The sequence below is a fragment of the Solanum dulcamara genome, chromosome 1 (assembly GCF_947179165.1).
Source record: "Solanum dulcamara chromosome 1, daSolDulc1.2, whole genome shotgun sequence".
Taxonomy (NCBI): Eukaryota; Viridiplantae; Streptophyta; class Magnoliopsida; order Solanales; family Solanaceae; genus Solanum; species Solanum dulcamara.
Window position 1 is genome coordinate 50,636,495 of NC_077237.1, and position 20,559 is coordinate 50,657,053.

The following is a 20,559-nucleotide window of genomic DNA, read 5'->3' on the forward strand; positions in this document are numbered from 1 at the left end:
AAAGGGTATAAAAGGATTACACATTTTTTGGATAGCAGAATGAAATGTCTTCATCATAGCAATTATTAAAAATGTTAAATACAAGCAGATCCTTTAAGATAAGAAGTGAGATTCATACAATATCTCTTTACAACATATGTAATGGTGGATATGTATATCATTTTTCCTTTATGTCAATTAAAAATCTCTATTTGACCAATATCTTCTTCAGAATAAATGAAGTATGCCAATATGGATGGAACTTGTCCTTTTAACCTCATTCGATATCAAAGGACGGGTCAAAGTGTTTCAACCCTTTATTCATTTCCTTGAATATTTTTCAACTTCTTTGATGTACTCATTCCATGACTAGATATGATTTTAAGATACGGTCATATTCCATATGCATATCATGTCACCAAAACTAAATTGAAAAGAGATGTATATAAGAAGAGTTGAATAGAACGGATCAAAGTGATGTAGAACAAAAATTAGATTAAGTAAAAGATAAAAGACTTGACAACAAGATAACAAACTAAATTTTAGGTTACAATCCTGTAATAACCTAAACTATAACAAGACTCAACAAACGTATTAAATAATAAACTGATAGAAGGATTTGACTAACTAAAACAAAACAAAAATCAAAATCTGAATTGTATAGCAGAAATGACGACAAAATAAACAACCCATACACTGTTTCCTAGAGAAAAGAAGATTCCCAATCACCAAGTTTGACATCTTAGCCACTACTTTGTACATTAGCCTTTACAGAAGCTTCATCAATTTCAATTGTCTTTTCTTGAGAATTAAGAGATTTTTCAAACTCTTTGTCATCACATATCATCTTAATAATGTGGATATCATTAGGTGCCGACAGAGGATTATGAGAAACATTTGGGGTTTCATCATTTTGAACCACAATCATTTTTTCTTGGATCATCTTTTCTACCTCCATTTTTTAAAGTTCAACAATCTTCAGTACAGTGCCATGGAGAATCAGAATGGTTTGCACATCATTTTATAGGATTGAAACCTTTTGCACGTGGATCTGCATACTTTTGAGGAATGGGTTCTATTATATTCAAAATTTTCAATTTCTCGAATAAACTTGTGAAAGACTATCCAATTAGTGTGAAATATTTCATAGGCTTCTAATTATAGGGTGCTCAAAAATTTTGAGGAGAAGGACGAGCGTGTTTATGTGTTGGCGCCCGCCATTGGGGATTTTGATGGATGTGTATATGGTAGTGCACTATATATGGTACCCAATAGTCATCACGAAAGTAGATGCAGAGTGTAGTATGAGTACCAGATATAAGGTACCCAATAGGCATCAAATGGCACTATGTCAATGTTATATTGGAACTGTTGAATACAATATCGAGCCAAATCATGCCATTTAGAAACATCTTGATATATGAACCATTCTAAGGCAATTCTAATAAGGATTTCCCCAAAATAAGCCATGAGCAATTTCACTTTGCCCTCAGTTCCTCTCCATTGATTGTAATATCTCTTCAAATGAGCTATAGGATCCCCATTACCATCATATTTCTCAAATTTTGGAGTCTTAAAACCGATGGGTAAATGAATGTGAGGAAACATGCATAAATCATTGAATGAGACACTTTTGTGACCTTCCAATCCTTGCATATCTCTCACACTCTGCTCCAAACTTTTCATTTTTTTGTCATCTCCTCATGTCCTCGCTCTTAGCACTTTTCTCAATCTCTATAGGAGAACAATTATGATGAACGTTGGATTAAAGATCATTATTGGATTTCTTTATCAACGGTGGTTGAGAAACTATATTACTCTGTTTAGTGGGCATGAAAAATGGATTACTTTTTAGGGGTCCATTTTGATGGCGCAGTATGAAGGTTTATGCTATATTGGATACATTAACAAATGGGTTAAAGTCAGGTAAATAAAGCGGGTCACTTGTCGAGACTTGAAGGTGAGCAGACATAGTTACATTAGGAAATCTAGCGGTTGAAGAAGGTGGAGCTTGTTCATTCATCCAGGCTTGATACATTTCAGCCAATTCTTGTCTTACTATCCTTACTTCCTCCTCTAACTCTAATTCACATAGAGCAAGCTCATTTTGAACTTCTTCATTATTTGACTCTGATTCATCTTTGCAAGTCATTTTTCTTTTTCCTTCGACCTTGTATTGTATGAGTGAGACGCCAATTTAACCATAAACAACCACCCACCTTTTAAGATAACTGTGTGCATGGACGTTAAAACTTGTTAGGGTTGGACATTCTTCAATTATAACCATATGTTGCATGCTCTGCATGTAAATGTCTTTTTATTTATAGAATGAGCTTACCTGATGTTTAATCTCGACTTGCTCAACTGCATCCATTTCCTTATTTATTTATTTTAAAAAAATCTTTTTAATTTTAAAGTGCATTGATCAAACTATTTGGGATTGCCTACATATTCATGCTTAAAAACATGAATAAGATCTATGCATAGTTCAATAGTTTCAAAATAAAGTAACCAACACAACTCTTTTGTTTGAACATTTTATTTTTGAACATTGAAAGAAAAGTAATTATGAATGACTATAAAAAAATCTTCTTTTTTTCTTTTGTTAAAGATAATCAAGATTTTAATTTTTTTTTAGTTTGAGCTTACAAAAAAAAAACAAATAGCTACTAAAATTTTTGTTTCAAGTGTGCCTTCTTTAAAAAGAGTGTTGGCTACAAAATATTTTTTCTTCAAATTGAGAAATGAAAGACAAAACTCTCTATTTTTTGAATTTTTGAAATAATGAATAATTTTTTTTATAATACCCAAAACTAAATTTTTAAATAAAGATCATCGAACTCGAGGAGGGTTGCCTACGTATCTCATCGAGGTGAGAATTAGGTGTGCATAGTTCATAAAGATCATAAGAAAACATCATGTTTTTTGTTATAAGAAATAACAATTTCTTTTATTTTTATGAACAAGTAATAAAACCTTTTTTTCTTTGGACATTTTTAATAAGGAATAATTTTTTTTTTTGAATTTCATAAATAAAGATCACCGAACCCAAGGAGGCTTGCTTACATATCTCATCGAGTTGAGAATCAGGTGTGCGTAGTTCGTCCTGATTAGACAACTAAGAGAACTTTGAAATGTTAGAACCTTGTTGAAAAAAAGTAACTATAATTTTTGAGTATTGTTTTTGTAAAAATAATATAAAAGAAAAATCTTTTGAATTTTTATTTTTACGAACTTTACAAAAGAACAAAAAACATAATTTTTTTTTGTGTTCGTTTCAAAAGTTTTTTTTAAAAAAAAAATTAAAAAATGCATAAGAAACTACAACAAGAAAAATATTTTTGAGTTTTCTTACTATGGTTTTGTGTTAATTTGATAATATTTTTTCTCATTTTATTGATCACTTTTGAACATGGAAAGACCTTACAAATATATGCTATTTTCAGACAGCACATAAAATTCTCTAAGTAGTCAAATTAAAAAGAGATACCTATCCTAGATGGATCTGACCCATGTGTCAAACCCCACTTAGTTAAATGCAAGTGATGCAAACAAATGGCCTATTAGGGATAACCATGTCGTGTTTCAATTTTACTAGGTATAAACTTGAAGGAGATAGGTGTCTAGATTGACATACCCGAGTGGACACTCGAGCAAGGGAGGGACAACTTATCGGTAACAACGCTATTCTGACTTCATTGATGGTCCAACCCGCCTAACATATGTGTCTTAAAAAAATCCTTCACTGGGTGTCAAGACACTCCACCTTTATCTCAATAGAAAGTTGGATGCATAACTACATTTCTTGCAACCCTACTTTTTAGAGACTCAGATGAGATGTGCGAGAGAAGACAATTTAGTACAGTTCAACAATATCAAAGTGATAAATAAGAAGCAAGTTGTATATGAAGCCATTATACACAATATGAGTACCAAAACAATGGTACCCAGTAGGCATCAGAGGTCGAATGAGCAAGATAAGCAAAAGTAAAATAAAATACGAGTAAAAGAACACAATCAAAAGGCAGGAAAAGAAGTAAATGTGAGTATGTACAAGAGCGTACTAGTAAACAAAGAGAAAGAATTCAACTAACTCCACCGGGCTCCCTAAACCTGATGGGTACACTCGTGCACAGATATAAAGTAACTACCTGCACGGACTCCCATAAGCCCGATAAATGCAACAATAACTGAAAGGAAATGAACATAACCAAAAAGATTTCAATAGTATCACCATTTCCTGGACTTGAACCGAACCATTTCCAAACTCTAACACCTCAACCCACAACTGAGAGTAGACGAAGACTTAACCTAAGATTCATTAGGAAATCTAGAATTTAACCACGTGCAAGCTGGACCACAAACTGTAGCCAGGTAACTGTAGCTAATGAGTCAACATGAGTACGCTAGACCATGGACTTTAACCAAGTAACTATAGCCAAAGGTCGAGCATGGGTAAGCTAGACCGCGAACTTTAATAAGGTATCTATAGCTAGGAAGCTTGGACACAAGTAAGCTGGACCACAGACTTTAACCTGGTATCTGTAGCTAAGGAGACGAACATAAGTAAGTTGGACCACGAACTTTGATCGGGTATCTATAGCTAAGGGATCAGACCGAATTAGAATCAACGACCAATTGTGCGTACCCCTAAACCAAGTGTCATCAATGCATCGCTCTAGCTGAAACAAATATAACCCGAATTACTGGAAAACATCCAAAAACCAAGAACCGAGCGATATATGACCGATAGGAGAATAAGGTATTATGGAGTTAAGGTCACAAGCTGAGTTACCTCCTAGCTAAGGTTTAGACTATCAGACTCAAGTCTGCTATATTAATATACAGGGAGCTAACCATCCGAAAAAATGTTGGAGAAGGTCTAAGTCCCAACGACACCAAAATCATGCAAGTCTAAGGCAATATTAGTCTAAGCTTAGACTACCCTAGGCATAGTATTCATCACTGGATAGGAACAACCAACACCCACAGGATTCATCCTTACACAATCCAACAATTACCCAAAATGAGGCCTAGGACATGGATTCTAGGAATTTAGCATGCTCGACACCCAACCACACCAACTTATACAAATTAAAGTACAATTGCCTAAACATACTCAGTCTTACGAGGGGAAAATTGTAGCCTACCTAAAATCCAACCACGTGCGCTCTAAGTCATGAAACTGGTACCAAAAGGATTTCAATAGTATCACCATTTCTCGGACATGAACCAAACCATTTCCAAACTCAAACACCTCAACCCATAACTAAGAGTAGATGAAGACTTAACCGAAGATTCATTAGGGAATTAGGAATTTAACCATGTGTAAGATGGACCACGGACTGCAACTGGGTAACTGTAGCTAATAAGTCGACATGAGTAGGCTAAACCATAGACTTTAACCGAGTAACTATAGCCAAAGGTCAAGCACGGGTAAGCTTGATGGAAGATTTTTAACCTAGTATCTGTAGCTAGGAAGCCTAGACACAAGTAAGTTGGACCACGAAATTTAATCGAGTATCTGTAGCTAAGGAGACGAACACAAGTAAGTTGGACCATGAACTTTGACACAGTATCTGTAGCTAAGGGATCAGACCAACTTAGAATCAACAACCAGCCGTATGTCATAGGGAGTACTCCAAAACCGAGTATCATCAATGCACCGCTCCAGCCGAACCAAATATAACCCGAATTGCTGAGAAATGTCCAAAAACCAAGAACTGAGTGGTACAGGACCGATAGGAGAATAGGGCATTATGAAGGTAAGGTCATAAGCTGAGTTACCGCCTAGCTAAGACTTAGACTATCAGACTCAAGTCTACTATATCAGTCTACAAGGAGCTAACCATCTAAAATGACGTCAAAGAAGGTCTAAGGCCCAACGACACCAAAATCACGCAAGTCTAAGGCAACACTAGTCTAAGCCTAGACTAAGGCCAAACATGCTTCCAAATGTGTAACCATAGGCAAATATTCATCACAGGATAGGAATAACCAACAACCATAAAAATCATGCTTACACAGTTCAACAATTGTCCAAAATGAGGCCTAGGACATAGATTCTAGAAATTTAGCATGCTCAACACCCAACCCCACTAAACTCATACAAATAAAAGTACAATTGCCTAAACATGCTCAGTCTTACGAGGGAAAAACTGTAGCCTACCTGAAAGTAGACAATGCACACTCCAACTCACGAAACTGGAGTTTTTCCCTTCCGAGCGGCCTACGAATGCTGCTAATCTATCAACAATAGAATCACAACATTAATATGATCATTATGAAATAAAAATTATTGAATTCGGAGATGGACCAATTTTGAGATCTAAAATGAAAAATGTGGGACCCACATTCAAAATTCCATAATTGACCCCAAAAATAGGTTTTAAACATTTTCCCAAGCTCACAAATTAATTTGATAATCAGCGCGGGGTCAGAAAACTATGCAAAATGAGCATGCAACAAAAATTCATGAAATTTGAACTAAAAGATGAAAATGGCAGCTTTTTATACATCTATTTCTCACAAAAGACACCCACAACCCAAACCAAACATACCACGATGATCCTTATAAAACCCGATAATCTAGCCTCAAAAATCACTAAAAATGGAGTTAAATTGACCAAGTTATAATTATCCAAAGTTCAATAAATATTCACTCTGAAAACAACTAAATCAGTGGCTAATTACACATTTTTACCTCAAACGAAGCTTTCCCAAAAGTTTTCAAGCTCACCACTAGATTCCCCACAAACATCTCTTGAATGAATCACCTAATCTGAGCTTAAAATGGAGGAGAAATCTATGTTGGAAATTTGAAGAATGTGCTGAAAATCATCCTTGGTCTTAATTAAAAGACCAGGACATTGGCCTTCGCGAATGCGACTATAGTGCTCTGCGAATGCAGAGAGGCTCGCTATCACAGAGGCAAAGGACTTACGCCTCTGTGAACGCAGCCAAGGCTCCGCAATCCGAAGAACAAATCCATGGACCTTCGCAAATGAGGCCAAGGCTCCGCGATCGCGGAGACCGATTTCATGGACCTCCGAGAATGTGGCCAGTGGGCCGCATTCACACAGAACAATTTGTTCAGAATTTTGTATGCCAATAAGATATGCTACCCCACCAAATTTTACATTCCAGTCTCATTGGCATAGTCAAAATTTCAATATGAGGTCGTTAAAACTATAAATGGGTCCCACACCCAGGTCCATTTTGAGCTGAATGCCATAACAGGCCTTATGATTAGATCAGAAGCCTCGGAAAGTAAATGAAGGGTTGTTCTATACTAAACTCGATATTTCAAAACTAACCGTGCTGTCAAAATTTTCATTCGTGCGTGTTTTCTAAGAATATTGACCAAAGTCAACTCTAGGCCAAATTTTAAAAGAAAAAGCACCAAATGGTCCTTAATCGTACCGATTTCCTCGATACTCATGCCGACCATACTACTAGACTAATTTGGTCATTTTAGAGCCAAGGAACCGTCAGAATTCTGTTTTGAGGTCATTTTCCTGAAGTTATGACTAAAGTTAACTTTTCAAATTATAAAGGCTCCAAAATAGAAAAACAAGCCTAAAATCCAAACGAACGACCAGGCGATCGAATAGTCAGTACTAGCAAGTCATAAATGACTTGGGATCGCTATAGGAACGCTCTAAAAGATGGAAAGAATGCTTAAATTCAAAAAAAGACTTGAAGGGTCATTACAAAGAATAATTATAATAACAACAATAATAATAACAATAACAATAATAAGATTAATAAGAACAACAACAACAACAACAACAACAGTAATAATAATAATAATTCAGCTTAAACATGCACTTAGTAGTTAGTAAACTTGTTGAAATTTTCATATTAATGTTTTCTTTAAAAAATAAAAACTAAAGCTATGTTAGCACCCAAATGATCGAAACAACACCCATATTATGGTATAAAAATAACTTGTCACTTATCTAAACGCACCCAAACAGAGAATTTATCCAAATTAGTAAGGTACGAACACAAAAACTTTTGATTATTAATTAAGGAAATGAGTGAAAAATGGACATTTAAACATGCAAGAAATATAAGGAATTATGGGTTCTCCTACTCAGATTAAAATGCATGTGTATTTATTTTTTATGCAGGTGGGTGTCTTTTTCTCTTCTTTTTTCCTCAGTGTTGTTGTCCGTGTATGTGTATGTTTTGGTGTGTTTGGTGTTGTATAGTTGTGTTGCTATGTAAGGATGTGTGTGTGCCTAGAAATGGGGAGATGAGGTTATGTAGATATAGGGAATGTGTGTGTGTGCATGGTGGAGTGGGGGAGGAAAATAAGGGAAAAAGGTGGGTGGGGTGGTTTAGGTGAGTTTTTTTTTTTTATATATATATATATATATATATATATATATATATATGTATGTATGTATATATATATATGTATGTATATATACCCACTCTATAACCTAAGTAGGAGAACCCTTAATCCCTTATATGAAATAAGCATTGTGGAAGTCACAGAAAAATTAAATAATAATTCAAGAAGTTCTATTAAGCCAACAACAAGTCACATCTAATAGTTTTTATACAAGACTCTGTTTACCCCCCCCCCCCCCCAGGACACTAGTCTAAATAGGTACAATAGCTCTAAAGAATAGGACATAAGACAATTAAGAAGACCCAGCTCCAATCACAAGGAAGGAAAAGTAGGAGCTGTTGGGACATCATCTTCGCCTTCGCCTAAGGAACTTCACTAATCCTGCAACCAGACTATGCCAAGTAGCATAGCAAGAGTGGTATTAGTACAAAAAAACATGTTCTGGTAGGCATCATCGATCAATCTAATACTCACAACATATTATATATACAGGAAAATAAGAGAGGTCACAAACTATTAAGATTAATAAACCCGTTCAACCTAACCTGTTAGTAAACCCTTTACTCTCATCCTTATAGTCTTGACCCTTCAATCACCACGGGTTCACTAACAACTCCGGTTTACGAACTTAAGACCTGTGAGTTATGAATCCACTATGCCTTCAAGGATCACCCTAACATTATCCAGCCAACAACCCTAACCACTCATGGGCAACATGACTACCACTAGTCTTGATCTATTTACCTTATAACATTAGGACCTAGCTGTCCCATAACCACACTTCATAATTAACTCTGAATCCTTTGTAACAACTACTACTACCAAATCACCTGACCAAAGCTTTGATGAGAAGAACTCCCTGGTAGCAAGACACCTCCCCTCTTAAGCCCTAAAACATAGAATAACCCATATATTACTACCTTTCCTCTTAGGTTTCAGTGCTCTTACTTACAAAAGATTCTATACTCAGCCCTCAACAATTAGCAATACAACACTGATCGGGCCGAACGTTTCTCAATATATTTTACTATATGATAATGGCACCGAGTCTCATAGTAGGTCGAGTGCAGTACAACATGTACACCACTCTTTCACCGAGACCCTCACTAAAGGGCCGGATATGATAGATAGGCATGCATATGAAAATATAGCGATGTACTTGTAAGGTATGAAATAATGTCGTATATGATGGTATGATATCGTATACGATAATATGGTAACATCGAGTCCTACAGCGGGCCGGGAGTGATATGTGAGGATGATATACATGCCCTCTTTTCATAAGATGCAGGTATAGTGAATTGTTAACCGTTATACTGGTTTCCTGCATCCCTATTTCAGTTGTTATTTCTGTTATGTTATGTTATGCTTTATATACTCAGTACATATATCGTACTGACCCCCAGTTCTTCGGGGGGCTGCATTTCATGCCCGTAGGTACAACTGTTCATTTTGGAGATCCGCTAGCTTAGGATTTCCACTCAGATATGTTGGAGGTGCTCCATTGTTCCGAGGCCTAACTTTTGATGCTGGTCATTCGATATATATATTCGTTTATTTAGGGGTACGACAGGGGCCCTGTCTTTCCATATGATACAGTTAATACCCGTAGAGGTCTGTAGATATATGTATGTAGGTTGTTTGTAAGTTTGGTTCAGTTGTGCTCATACAGTGTATTGCAAATATTTTTGTGTTATGGTATCCTTGTCGGCTTGCGTTCCCTTTTATGTTATGATACAAGTGAAAGAGGCTACAAGTATATCAAAAAGTTTTTGACCTATTGGGGTTTTTGTGTATAGTATCACATCACACACGATTCAACTTGACTATAGCGGATAGATACGTATACGGGGGTCTAGGTCGGACCTCAGTCGCGGCCTATGGGGTTGGGTCATGACTTAAGTGGTATTAGAGCAGTTCGCCCTTGGAATATCTATAGACCGTGTCTAGTAGAGTCTTGTCTATCGGTGTGTTATGCACCACATCTATAGACAGGAGGCTACAGGACATTTAGGATGTTACTTTCTTTCAGATCTAAGATCGTGCGATATAGCCGAGTCATAGGGGTGAAATTCCTCATACTAACCTGTGATTTTAGTAGGAGGATAATGTCGATAGAAGAAAGTAACTGATGATATTGGAAGTTACGAAGCACGTAGGTACGTAAAGGCACGAAGGTGATATGTCAGGTAGGGTGTTGAAATACGATTGACATATAAAGTTGAAAAGTGAAAGGAAAAGTATATAAGAAAGTGCAACAGGTGTAGTTCGAGTGGACATACGAGGTAAGTCCATTATCATACTGTTAATTATGGGCACCCTGTGTGGCTGCGATATGATATGATGTGAATATATATGTTGGCCCTGTGAAGCATTGTTGGCATTTTCTGCATGCAGGTGTTGAGATAGTAAGAAAAACAGAGGAAACTCTGCCCAAATTTTCATAGCAATAAAAAGAGAATAAGATACAAGGTTGTAGTATGCCTTGTCCATAATAAGAATGAGATTTGACTAAACCACTAGTATGGATGACCTCGAGAAATAAGTTACTTATTGAATTGATGGCAATAGAAACTAGGAAGTATGGTAAAATGAAGTTAGAAAAGACTCATGATCCTGAGAAGATGATTTAGGGGAGATTGATAGATCTGGATAGAATGATATTGTAAAGTACCGTCTGAATTGATACACAGGGATAATCTATGACGAGTTATAGTTAAAAAAAGTAACAGTATGATTAAGACAAGAGTACAAGGGAAAAAGAATTATGACGGATATAAAGTGTTAATAAGACAGCTTGTGAGACATTAGTAAGGGAGTAACTAAAAGGTATGATGTGGTCCATGTGATTAGAATATAAAGATAGGGGTGAAATAAAAAGGCGAGCTATGAAACAAATAAGGAAGACTTATCAAGTTCTATAAGGAAAGTTTTGAATAAAGGTTATATGACGGTGGAAAGGATAGCTAGTGCAAGGAAATAAAGAGTAATATGGAATTCCTTGCACACAACCAAGAAAAAATGGACATGAGTTAGAGGAATAATAAGGAAGTTCTAACAGAGGCACCTAAGATAGACATAAATAACTGAATACGAGGACGGAACGAAAGGAGAATGTATAGTTATAAATTTAAAGGGGTAGTACAATAATATGGTGTTAAGGTAGACCTGTTTTTGAGGCAAGCTCGATATGCTATTGAGAAAGTGAGCATCGGGCGCATGACAAGGATGAAAGCTCATGAGGCATAAAAAAGTATTGTGTATACGTGACTCGAGTACCAACAATTAGATTAGATCAGCACTCATGATTATGTTAAGATGTTGTACATGGGCAACCAAAGGTATGGATGATATAAAGGAAGGCATAGATATTGTGCAGTATACCAAATGTGTTAGAGAAGAATCGTATGCATTTGGAAATTAGAAATAAGGGAGTAAGGTAGAGCACAAATAGATAGTGACATGGGTACATCTTAAAGGGGGGAAGTGGCTTCAAGTGAGATCCCATACTGGCATGAGTTAACAAGATCTAAAAGCAAGCAATGAACGGATAGAAGCCATAATACCAGAGATAGTGTTAAGAGTTATTAGTAAGGACCTTGAATAGTATGACATCAAAGGATGGGTGCATACAAAGGGGATGAATACGACAAGAGAATCAAAATGAGAACTCAAAGATATTATAAAGGATAGCCGAGCTACACTTGACTAAAGGTTAGGATATTGGTAACAGAGTTACTGGCTACTGGTATTATGATATACAAGTAGCAAAAGAGAAGGAATAAAGAATCTCTCCTATATTAGAATGTGAGAAAACTTAAGAGTAAGTGAGGGAAGCGAAACAAGTATGACAAAAGAGACTGTAAGTGCATATTAGTACAATGACACATGTAAAGTAGAGTAAGCCAAGAGTAGGAAAGACTATGACTAAAATGGGACATAATTCATGCAAATTGCAAAAGAATAGTTGTGCAGCCTACGAACATTGGTATACTAAGAGTAAGATCAAGTGACTACTCGATAAAAAGAAGTCGGTAATAACAATGTGATTGCCATATTTAGAATCTATTAAATAAAAGTATAAGATGGTTCGAGGCAGAACTATTAAGATAAAATCAGTATTAAGGACAAAAGCCATAGTGGATCCCTGACCTCGACTGAAGGAGGTAAGATACTAGTCTAGCGATGCTAAGGCATTTTCTGGACTTCTCTAAGTACCTACACATGGTTGTGTAAGGATTACAATATAATGTGTGGTAAGAGAACTAGAGAGAAGATATAGGTAAAAGTGCAGGGATAGCATGCCTAAAGTGTTACAAGTTGGATTAAGAGGAATTGTATAATAGCTTAAGCAAAATTGCCATCAGAAGCTTGATAGCTTATTACAGGAGATGGAAACCCCGACTCAGAAATGAAAAGCAATTAATATGCATTATAGTACAGGCTGACCTCGTATTCTAAGGAAGTATGAATTCATACGGGTTATGGTAGATAGGCTGACAGAATCAACCCATTCCCTTCCAGTTAGGAAGGCATATTCAGTTGAGGGTTATGTGAGATGACATAGCAAGGAAACAATAAGATTTCACGGAGTTCCCACATCTATTATCTCAGACAGGGAAGTTCCATTTACAGCTAACTGCTGGAGATCATTCCGAAAGGGATTAGGAACACATGTGAATCTTAGTACGACATATTGCCCTTTGATTAATGGATAGGCCTAGAGGGGATCGAGCAAGTTATTGATGAAGTAAATCTTATTCAGAAAAAACTATTAATAGCCCAAAGTTAACAAAAGTCATACACAGATAGTCGATGTTGACCTTTAGAGTTGAAGTGGATGAATGAGTATTTGTGAAAGCGTCACCAAGGAAAGGTTTAATAAAATTCGGCAAGAAGGGGATACATTGGTCCTTATCAGATAATTCATAGAATAGGCAAAGTGACTATGAATTGGACCTACCATCTTGTTGGAAGCAATGTATTCAGTTTTTATGGATCAATGCACCGCAAATATATAAGCGACCCTCCCAGAATATTCTCTGTGGATAAAGTCCACATAACGAAGAAGTTATCCTATAAGGAGTGACCAACCGCCATCTTGGGTTGGCAAATTAGAAGGTGGCAAACTAAGGATGTGGCTCCCATCAAAGCATGTGGTGAGACAACGATAGAGAACAAATATCCATATGGGTTCCTTACGTCTACAGGTAATCTAAACTCCTAAATTAATGGCGTTGATGAGTAGGAGGCCTATAGATGACAACTGGTATAAAGAACTCCCAAAGTCCTAGTAAGACCTCATAAGATTAATTAACATTTGAGGATGAATGTTCTAAAGGGGGGAAGGATGTTACACCCCATACTATTAAGCTCAGAATTTCTCTTAAGCTTCTTGGAAGTTATCATGTGAGCCGGATAATATACGACACCATCAAACAACTCTAAGGAAGGAAAAATGTGATACCTCATAGTAGGGAAGGTTGGAAATAGGGTTATGAGAAGTCGGAAGGAGTTGGAGGCCAAGTAATGAGTCATAGGACTCGACTTACCTACATAAGCTATTAACTTAGAAGTCTAACATACTTAAGGTACTTGAGTACATACCAAGCTTGCATAGAAAGGATTACATAGGTTCTTAAAATAAGATGAGATTACGAAACCATGAGGAAGAGGAGAGAATGACACATGGAAGCAAGGAGAGAGTGACATATGGAAGCATCTGAAGCAAGTAGGTGACCCACCTGCCTACTTGTGGGGGGTGGACCCCACTTCCATATGGCAACCCCACATTGGGTGTATGGACGACACATGACAGCATCTGAAGCAAGCAGGTGACCCACCTGCCTGCTTGTGGGGGTGGACCTCACTGCCACATGGCAACACCATATTGGGTGCATGGATGCATTGGCCCAATAGGGGATGGACACGTGTCACCCTTAGGGGTTGACATGTGTCACCTCCTAAGGCAGCCTATATATGTGTGTTTATGACTCTTATTCCATTCTTCATCCAAAAAAAATCAAGAGAAAGTAAAAGAAACCCTAAGAGACTAAGAGAGAGAGGCAACGACTTTGGCCAAGAAAAAGGTAAGCTCTGACTTTCTTTCCATGGATTAATTATCTAAGGTGTTCCTAAATCATGTGGAGGTGTATATAGGTGCCTTATGATGACTAAGGAGTCATTTATTCAGCTTTACACTTGGAAGAATTAGAGAGAAACTTGAGAGAAAAAAGAGAGGAGAGCTACGACCTAGGGGCTGCCAAGGTAAGCCTCCTAGCTTCGCTCCATAAATTAATTATCTAAGGTATAAGATGATGAATTTAGGGTGTTAATAATGTAAATTTTCTATTTGGAGCAGTATCAATAGGGTAACAAGCAGCCATGAAATTTCAGCCGCAACTAGAGAACTTCTGAAAGCGAATTTTGGCAAACTTTGGTCAATTTCGGGTACAATAAGGATTTTCCTTTCAATTTGGAGTTTATGGTGTGGTTATGGAGTGTATTTCATGTCTTATATGTGGCTGGAAGTATAAAAATTGCACAAGGATGCTTGGCGTTAGAAACAAATTAAATTGAAGTCATTCTAGCCGAGTTAAAGTTGTTAAGGTTGTATAGTGTTGTTGTGATTCTTGCGCTGCCTTTGGAGATGGTTTTATGCCATTTTGCAGGGCTGGAACGTGGGTTAAAAGAGGTGTGGGTGCTTCTGGTTTCATCCACCTAACCCTCCATTTTGCGGGGTTAGAGATTTTATGAATTAATGGTTGAAAACCTTATTTTGGTATCGTGATTTTGGGCAAATTGTTTGGAGTTTGTATTATGTAATATTGAAGTAACTTACCTGGATACATGCTTATGATTGATGTTGTTGGTTGGCTGCTAAGGTTTGGGGGTTAAATTGAAAGTTCAGATAGGGCAAGTTATAGAGGAGATGTTGCCCGAATTCCATTAGCTTTTAACTAATTAATAAACTAGTCGAGACTAGTCTAGAAAGGAGAATAAGGAATTGGTTCCTATGGGTAGTTGGTGGTAGAATTGCAAGTTGGAAAGTCGAAGGTCACTAACCCTAGTATTACTTTCATGTTAAATAGGTTAAAGAAGTAATGAAGCGAGCTTGGATGCGAGTAATCCATAACAAGTATGTAGAGCTATTCTTCTTTTCTTTTGGCATCTCTTAGGTATAAGTTATGAATGATTTGTATATGAAATGTGGGGATAATTCCACTGATGAAACTCCAAGTGTAATTCATAGACTTTATTCATTTTGTGATGTTAAGACTCCTGTAATAGTTGAGTTATTACCTTTTAAGGCTCTTAGATCATGAACAGTAGTATATGTAAAGCTTGTCGCTTCCTCTTTTCGGAATGTCTTAAGTATAAATGAAATGGTATATGATATGAGGTGGAAGTATGTCCAGTATAAGCTCCGAGTATAACTCGTGACTTTTATTCACTACCTAATGTTAGAATTCTTAAAGTAGTTGAACTACTACCCTCGAGTCTCCTATTTGATGAATAATAATTGAATGCATAAGTCCCTATTCCTAAGATCTCTACGATGAAAAACGTCTCCACTTCCATAAGCTGTTTAGCCTTGTCGCGATACATGTCTACGATTCCTGAAACTCCAGTTGATATGATCCTTAATGATGTTTAGAAGGTACTTAAGACAATTACTACTCTGGTCTTCAGGTGATGGTTCACTTGACTATTTCATTGAGTTTCAAATGATGACTTAGTTGCATATGCTTTCTCACTACTCTACTCGTGCACACTGTAATCCATTTTCCTCCAAGTCCCATAAGAGGGCTGGAAATGCGGTTGTGCCTAGATTTACTATTCGTTCACCGAGTCCCAGGCTGGCTATATATATATATGAAGTATATGAGGATGAAATGCCATATACGATGAACTGAAGCATACGATGATGCCGTATATGATGATGCTCCTCACCGCGTCCTGAGCCGGATATATATATGATGATATGATGGAAAATATGTATTGGGCCGTACGTTTCTTGGCATTGTTTTAAAATATGGATCGGACCGTACGTTCCTCAACATTATTTTTAAAATATGGATCAAGCCGTACGTTCCTTGATAGTATTTTAAATTATGGATTGGGCCGTACATTCCTCGATGAAAAATATTTCTCAGTATATTTTACTATATGATAATAGCACCGAGTCCCATAGTGGGTCGGGTGTGGTATGACATGTATAACACTCTCTTACTGAGACCCTCACTAAAGGGCCAGATATGATAGATAGGCATACATATGAAAACATAGCGATATATTTATAAGGTATGAAATGATATCGTATATGATGGTATGATGTCGTATACGATAATATGGTAATACCGAGTTCCACAGTGGGTCGGGAGTGATATGTCAGGATGATATACATGCCCTCTTTTCATAAGATACAGGTATAGTGAATTGTTAACTGTCATACTAGTTTTCTACATCCCTATTTCAGTTGTTATCTCCGTTATGTTATGTTATGCTTTATATACTTAGTACATATATCGTACTGACCCCTATTCTCCGGGGGGCTGTGTTTTATGCCCGCAGGTACAACTGTTCATTTTGGAGATCCGCCAGCTTAGGATTTCCACTCAGCTATGTTGGAGGTGCTCCATTGTTTCGGGGCCTAACTTTTGATGCTGGTTATTCGATATATATATTTATTTATTTAGGGGTACAGCGGGGGCCCTATCCTACCATATGATATAGTTAATACCCGTAGAGGTATGTAGACATGTGTATGTGGGTTGTTTGTAAGTTTGGTTTAGTTTTGCTCATACAATGTATTGCAAATGTTTTTTTGTTATGGCAGCCTTATCGGCTTATGTGCCCTTTCATGTTATGATATAGGTGAAAGAGGCTATAAGTATATGAAATTTTTTTGACCCATTGGGGTTTTTATGTATAGTATCATATCACACATGGTTCAACTTAACTATAGCAGATATATACGTATACAGGGGTCCAGGTCAGACCCCAGTCGTAGCCCATGGGGTTGGGTCATGACAGAGAGTATGCTGATATGTTTCCAACTGATCTATATAGTCTTTCTCCTGATTGTGATATTAATTTCGACATTGATATTGAGTGACGTACGCAACCAATTGCTATCCCACCCTATCAGATGACTCTATCTGAGTTAAGGGAGCTTAAGGAAAAGCTCCAAGACCTTGTGAATAAGGGGTTCATTTGGCCTAGTGTGTCTCCTTAGGGTGATCCTGCTCTGTTGGTGAAGAAGAAGGATGGTGCCTTATTTTTGTTTATTGACTACAAGTAGCTGGATAAGGTGACTATCAAGAATATGTATCTTATGCTACAGATTGATGATTTATTTGACCAGCTTCAGGGTGCAACAATGTTCTCTAAGATAGACTTGATATCGCCCTACCACCAGTTGAGTATTAGGGTGACAGACATCCCTAAGATAACCTTTAGAACTCTTTTTGGATACTATGAGTTCTTAATCATGTATTTTGAGTTGACTAATTCCAGTACCATTTATGGACTTGATGAACCGTGTGTTCAGGCTATACTTAGAATCTTTTGTGATAGCGTTCATCGATAACATTCTAGTCTACTCCATGAGTATGAGGCATCATGAGCAGCATCTGAAGATTATACTCCACACCTTGCGATATTAGTAGTTGTATATCAAATTAAGTAACTGTGAATTTTAGCTAGAGTCCGTAGAATTATTAGGGCATGTGGTGTCCAAGGATGTGATTAGGGTGGATCTGGCGAGGGTCATCGCAGGTCATGATTGGGCTAGACCTACTTCTTTTACTGAGGTTCACAGTTTCACCGACTTAGCATGTTACTAAAGACGTTTTGTGGAGAGGTTTTCTTTGATAACAGCACCTTTGACTAGATTGACTTAGGAAAATGTCCCTTTCCCGTGGTCTGATGAGTATGAGGAGAGATTTCTAAAGCACTAGGCCTTGTTGACTTCAGCTTTGATTCTGACTCTTCCTATTAAGGGATATGGGTTTACAGTCTAGTGTGATGCTTCTTGTGTTGGCCTGGGTTGTGTGTTGATGAAGCATAGTAGAGTTATTTCTTATTCTTTGAGACAATTAAAGCTTCATGAGAAGAAATATCCCACATATAAATTAGTGTTGGCGGCGGTAGTCTTCACATTGAAGATATGAAAGATCTTTCAATTGCTTTTTCAACTCTTTTAACTCTGCGGGAGCCATTCTATATGGCAGAATAAAAATTGGCTGAGTATCAAGAAGAACATATATCCTAAAGTCTATCTCTCTATAGGGAGGTACTCCAGGAAAATCCTCAAGAAACTCAAATATGACTGGAACTAACTAAATGGATGGTGTGTCCACACTATCATCTCTAACTCGAATAATATGATAGATACACCCCTTGGAAACTAACTTTCTAGCCTTAAGAGTAATGACCTCCAGGTTATTTTCCTTATACTGCTTCCGTTTCACTATTTAGACATACCTGTAGTGACCCTAGGTCATTTATGACTTGCTGGAGCTGGTATCTCGATCGCCTGGTCATTCGTTTGGGGTTTAGGCCCATTTCCCTATTTTTGAGCTTTTATAAATTAAAAGTTGACTTCGGTCATAACTTTACGAAAACAACATCAGAATAGAATTATGACAGTTTCATAAACTTTGGAATGGCAAAATTAGGCTAGAAGGATGATCGGCATGAGTACCGAGGCAATTAGTACGAGTTTGGAGCCATTTGACGCTTTTGCCTTTGAAATTTGACCTATAGTTGACTTTGGTCAACATTCTTAGAAAATACATTCAGATAAAAATTCTAACAGTGCGGTTAGTTCCAAAATATCATGTTTGGTCTAGAACAACACTTCATTCTCCTTTCAAGGCTTTCGGTCTAATCCCGCAACCCATTTGGGAATTAGGTTCAAAATGACACTTGAGCGTGGGACCCATTTTTCATCAGCACGACCTTCATTAGAAATTTGGACTACACCATTTAGTCCAAAATATTGTTTCCAATCAAAATTCATCTATTAATTGCATTCATGGGACTCTGGATGAGTCCGGAGCATCAAAAATCAAATTTTGGACTGTGCTGTCACAATTCATCGCGGTTACTATTCACCGCGAATTTTTCAAATTTAAGTCCCAACTTTGATAAATGATTTTTCCACAATTTTGAGCTCAATTTCAGTTATGTAAAGGTCCAAATTGAAGGGATTTTCGAGAGGAACACTTTGGTAAGCTCGAAAAGTGATTTGGGAATTCCGTTTGAGGTAAATTCCGCATTTTAGCTGCTATCTTTTGTTGTTATTGGAGTGAAATTTTAGAGAATTTTAAGAAGTGATTTGTTGGCCAATTTAGGTCTGATTTGACCAATTCAAAAGCCTATCTCGCATGGAATTTTGAGGAGAACGTTGTAGTGTTATCAGAAACTAATTTGGGGCATTTTATTAAGATAAAATCGTGATTTTAACTGCTGTTTTTGTTGAATTTCAGAGTGAAATTTTGATAAATTTTTGGTTCTAGTTTCTTGGGAGTTTTAAGTTTGATTTTGGAAATTCTTGGTGCTAAATTGTGGGGTCTTTCATGAGGAACTTCATGGTATAGTTGGTTTTAGCTGTTAAGGCTTCATTTTGGTGATTTTTGCATAAATAGCCCCTGCCCCTGTTATTGATTTTGGCCTACAATTGAGTTTTGATGAATGAAATGATTTGTGGAGTTTTTGAGCCCCGAATTGTGGCCCAATTTGGGATATGAGTTTGGGGGACTGATTAGAATATGTTTTTAGGCTTAGTTCTGAAACTTTCAGCGCGGGACCCACGTTTCCTTTTTTGACCCCGATATTGGCCCATCTTCAAATTTGATAATTTTTATGTTATAATAACCATATTAACATTGTGAGTCTATTTTTGATAGCGTGGCAGCGTTCCGAGGCTGTATGGAAGGGAAAAGCTTTGAAAAAGCGATTTGCAGCGCGCATGTCCTGCCTATAGGTAGGCTACGACTTTGCATTCTTTAGATTGAGCTAGAATGTGTAAAGTCATGTTGAGATAGATGGAATTTGGGTTGGGTAGCTTATTTACATATCGTAGGTGTTATAAATTATGTTTTAGGCTTTTTATCCGGTAATTGAAAGCATGCGATCCGTTTCATTAATTGTTGGTAGTGTAAGGGGCATTGATTGAATATATATTAGTACTATTGTCACAACCCAAGCCT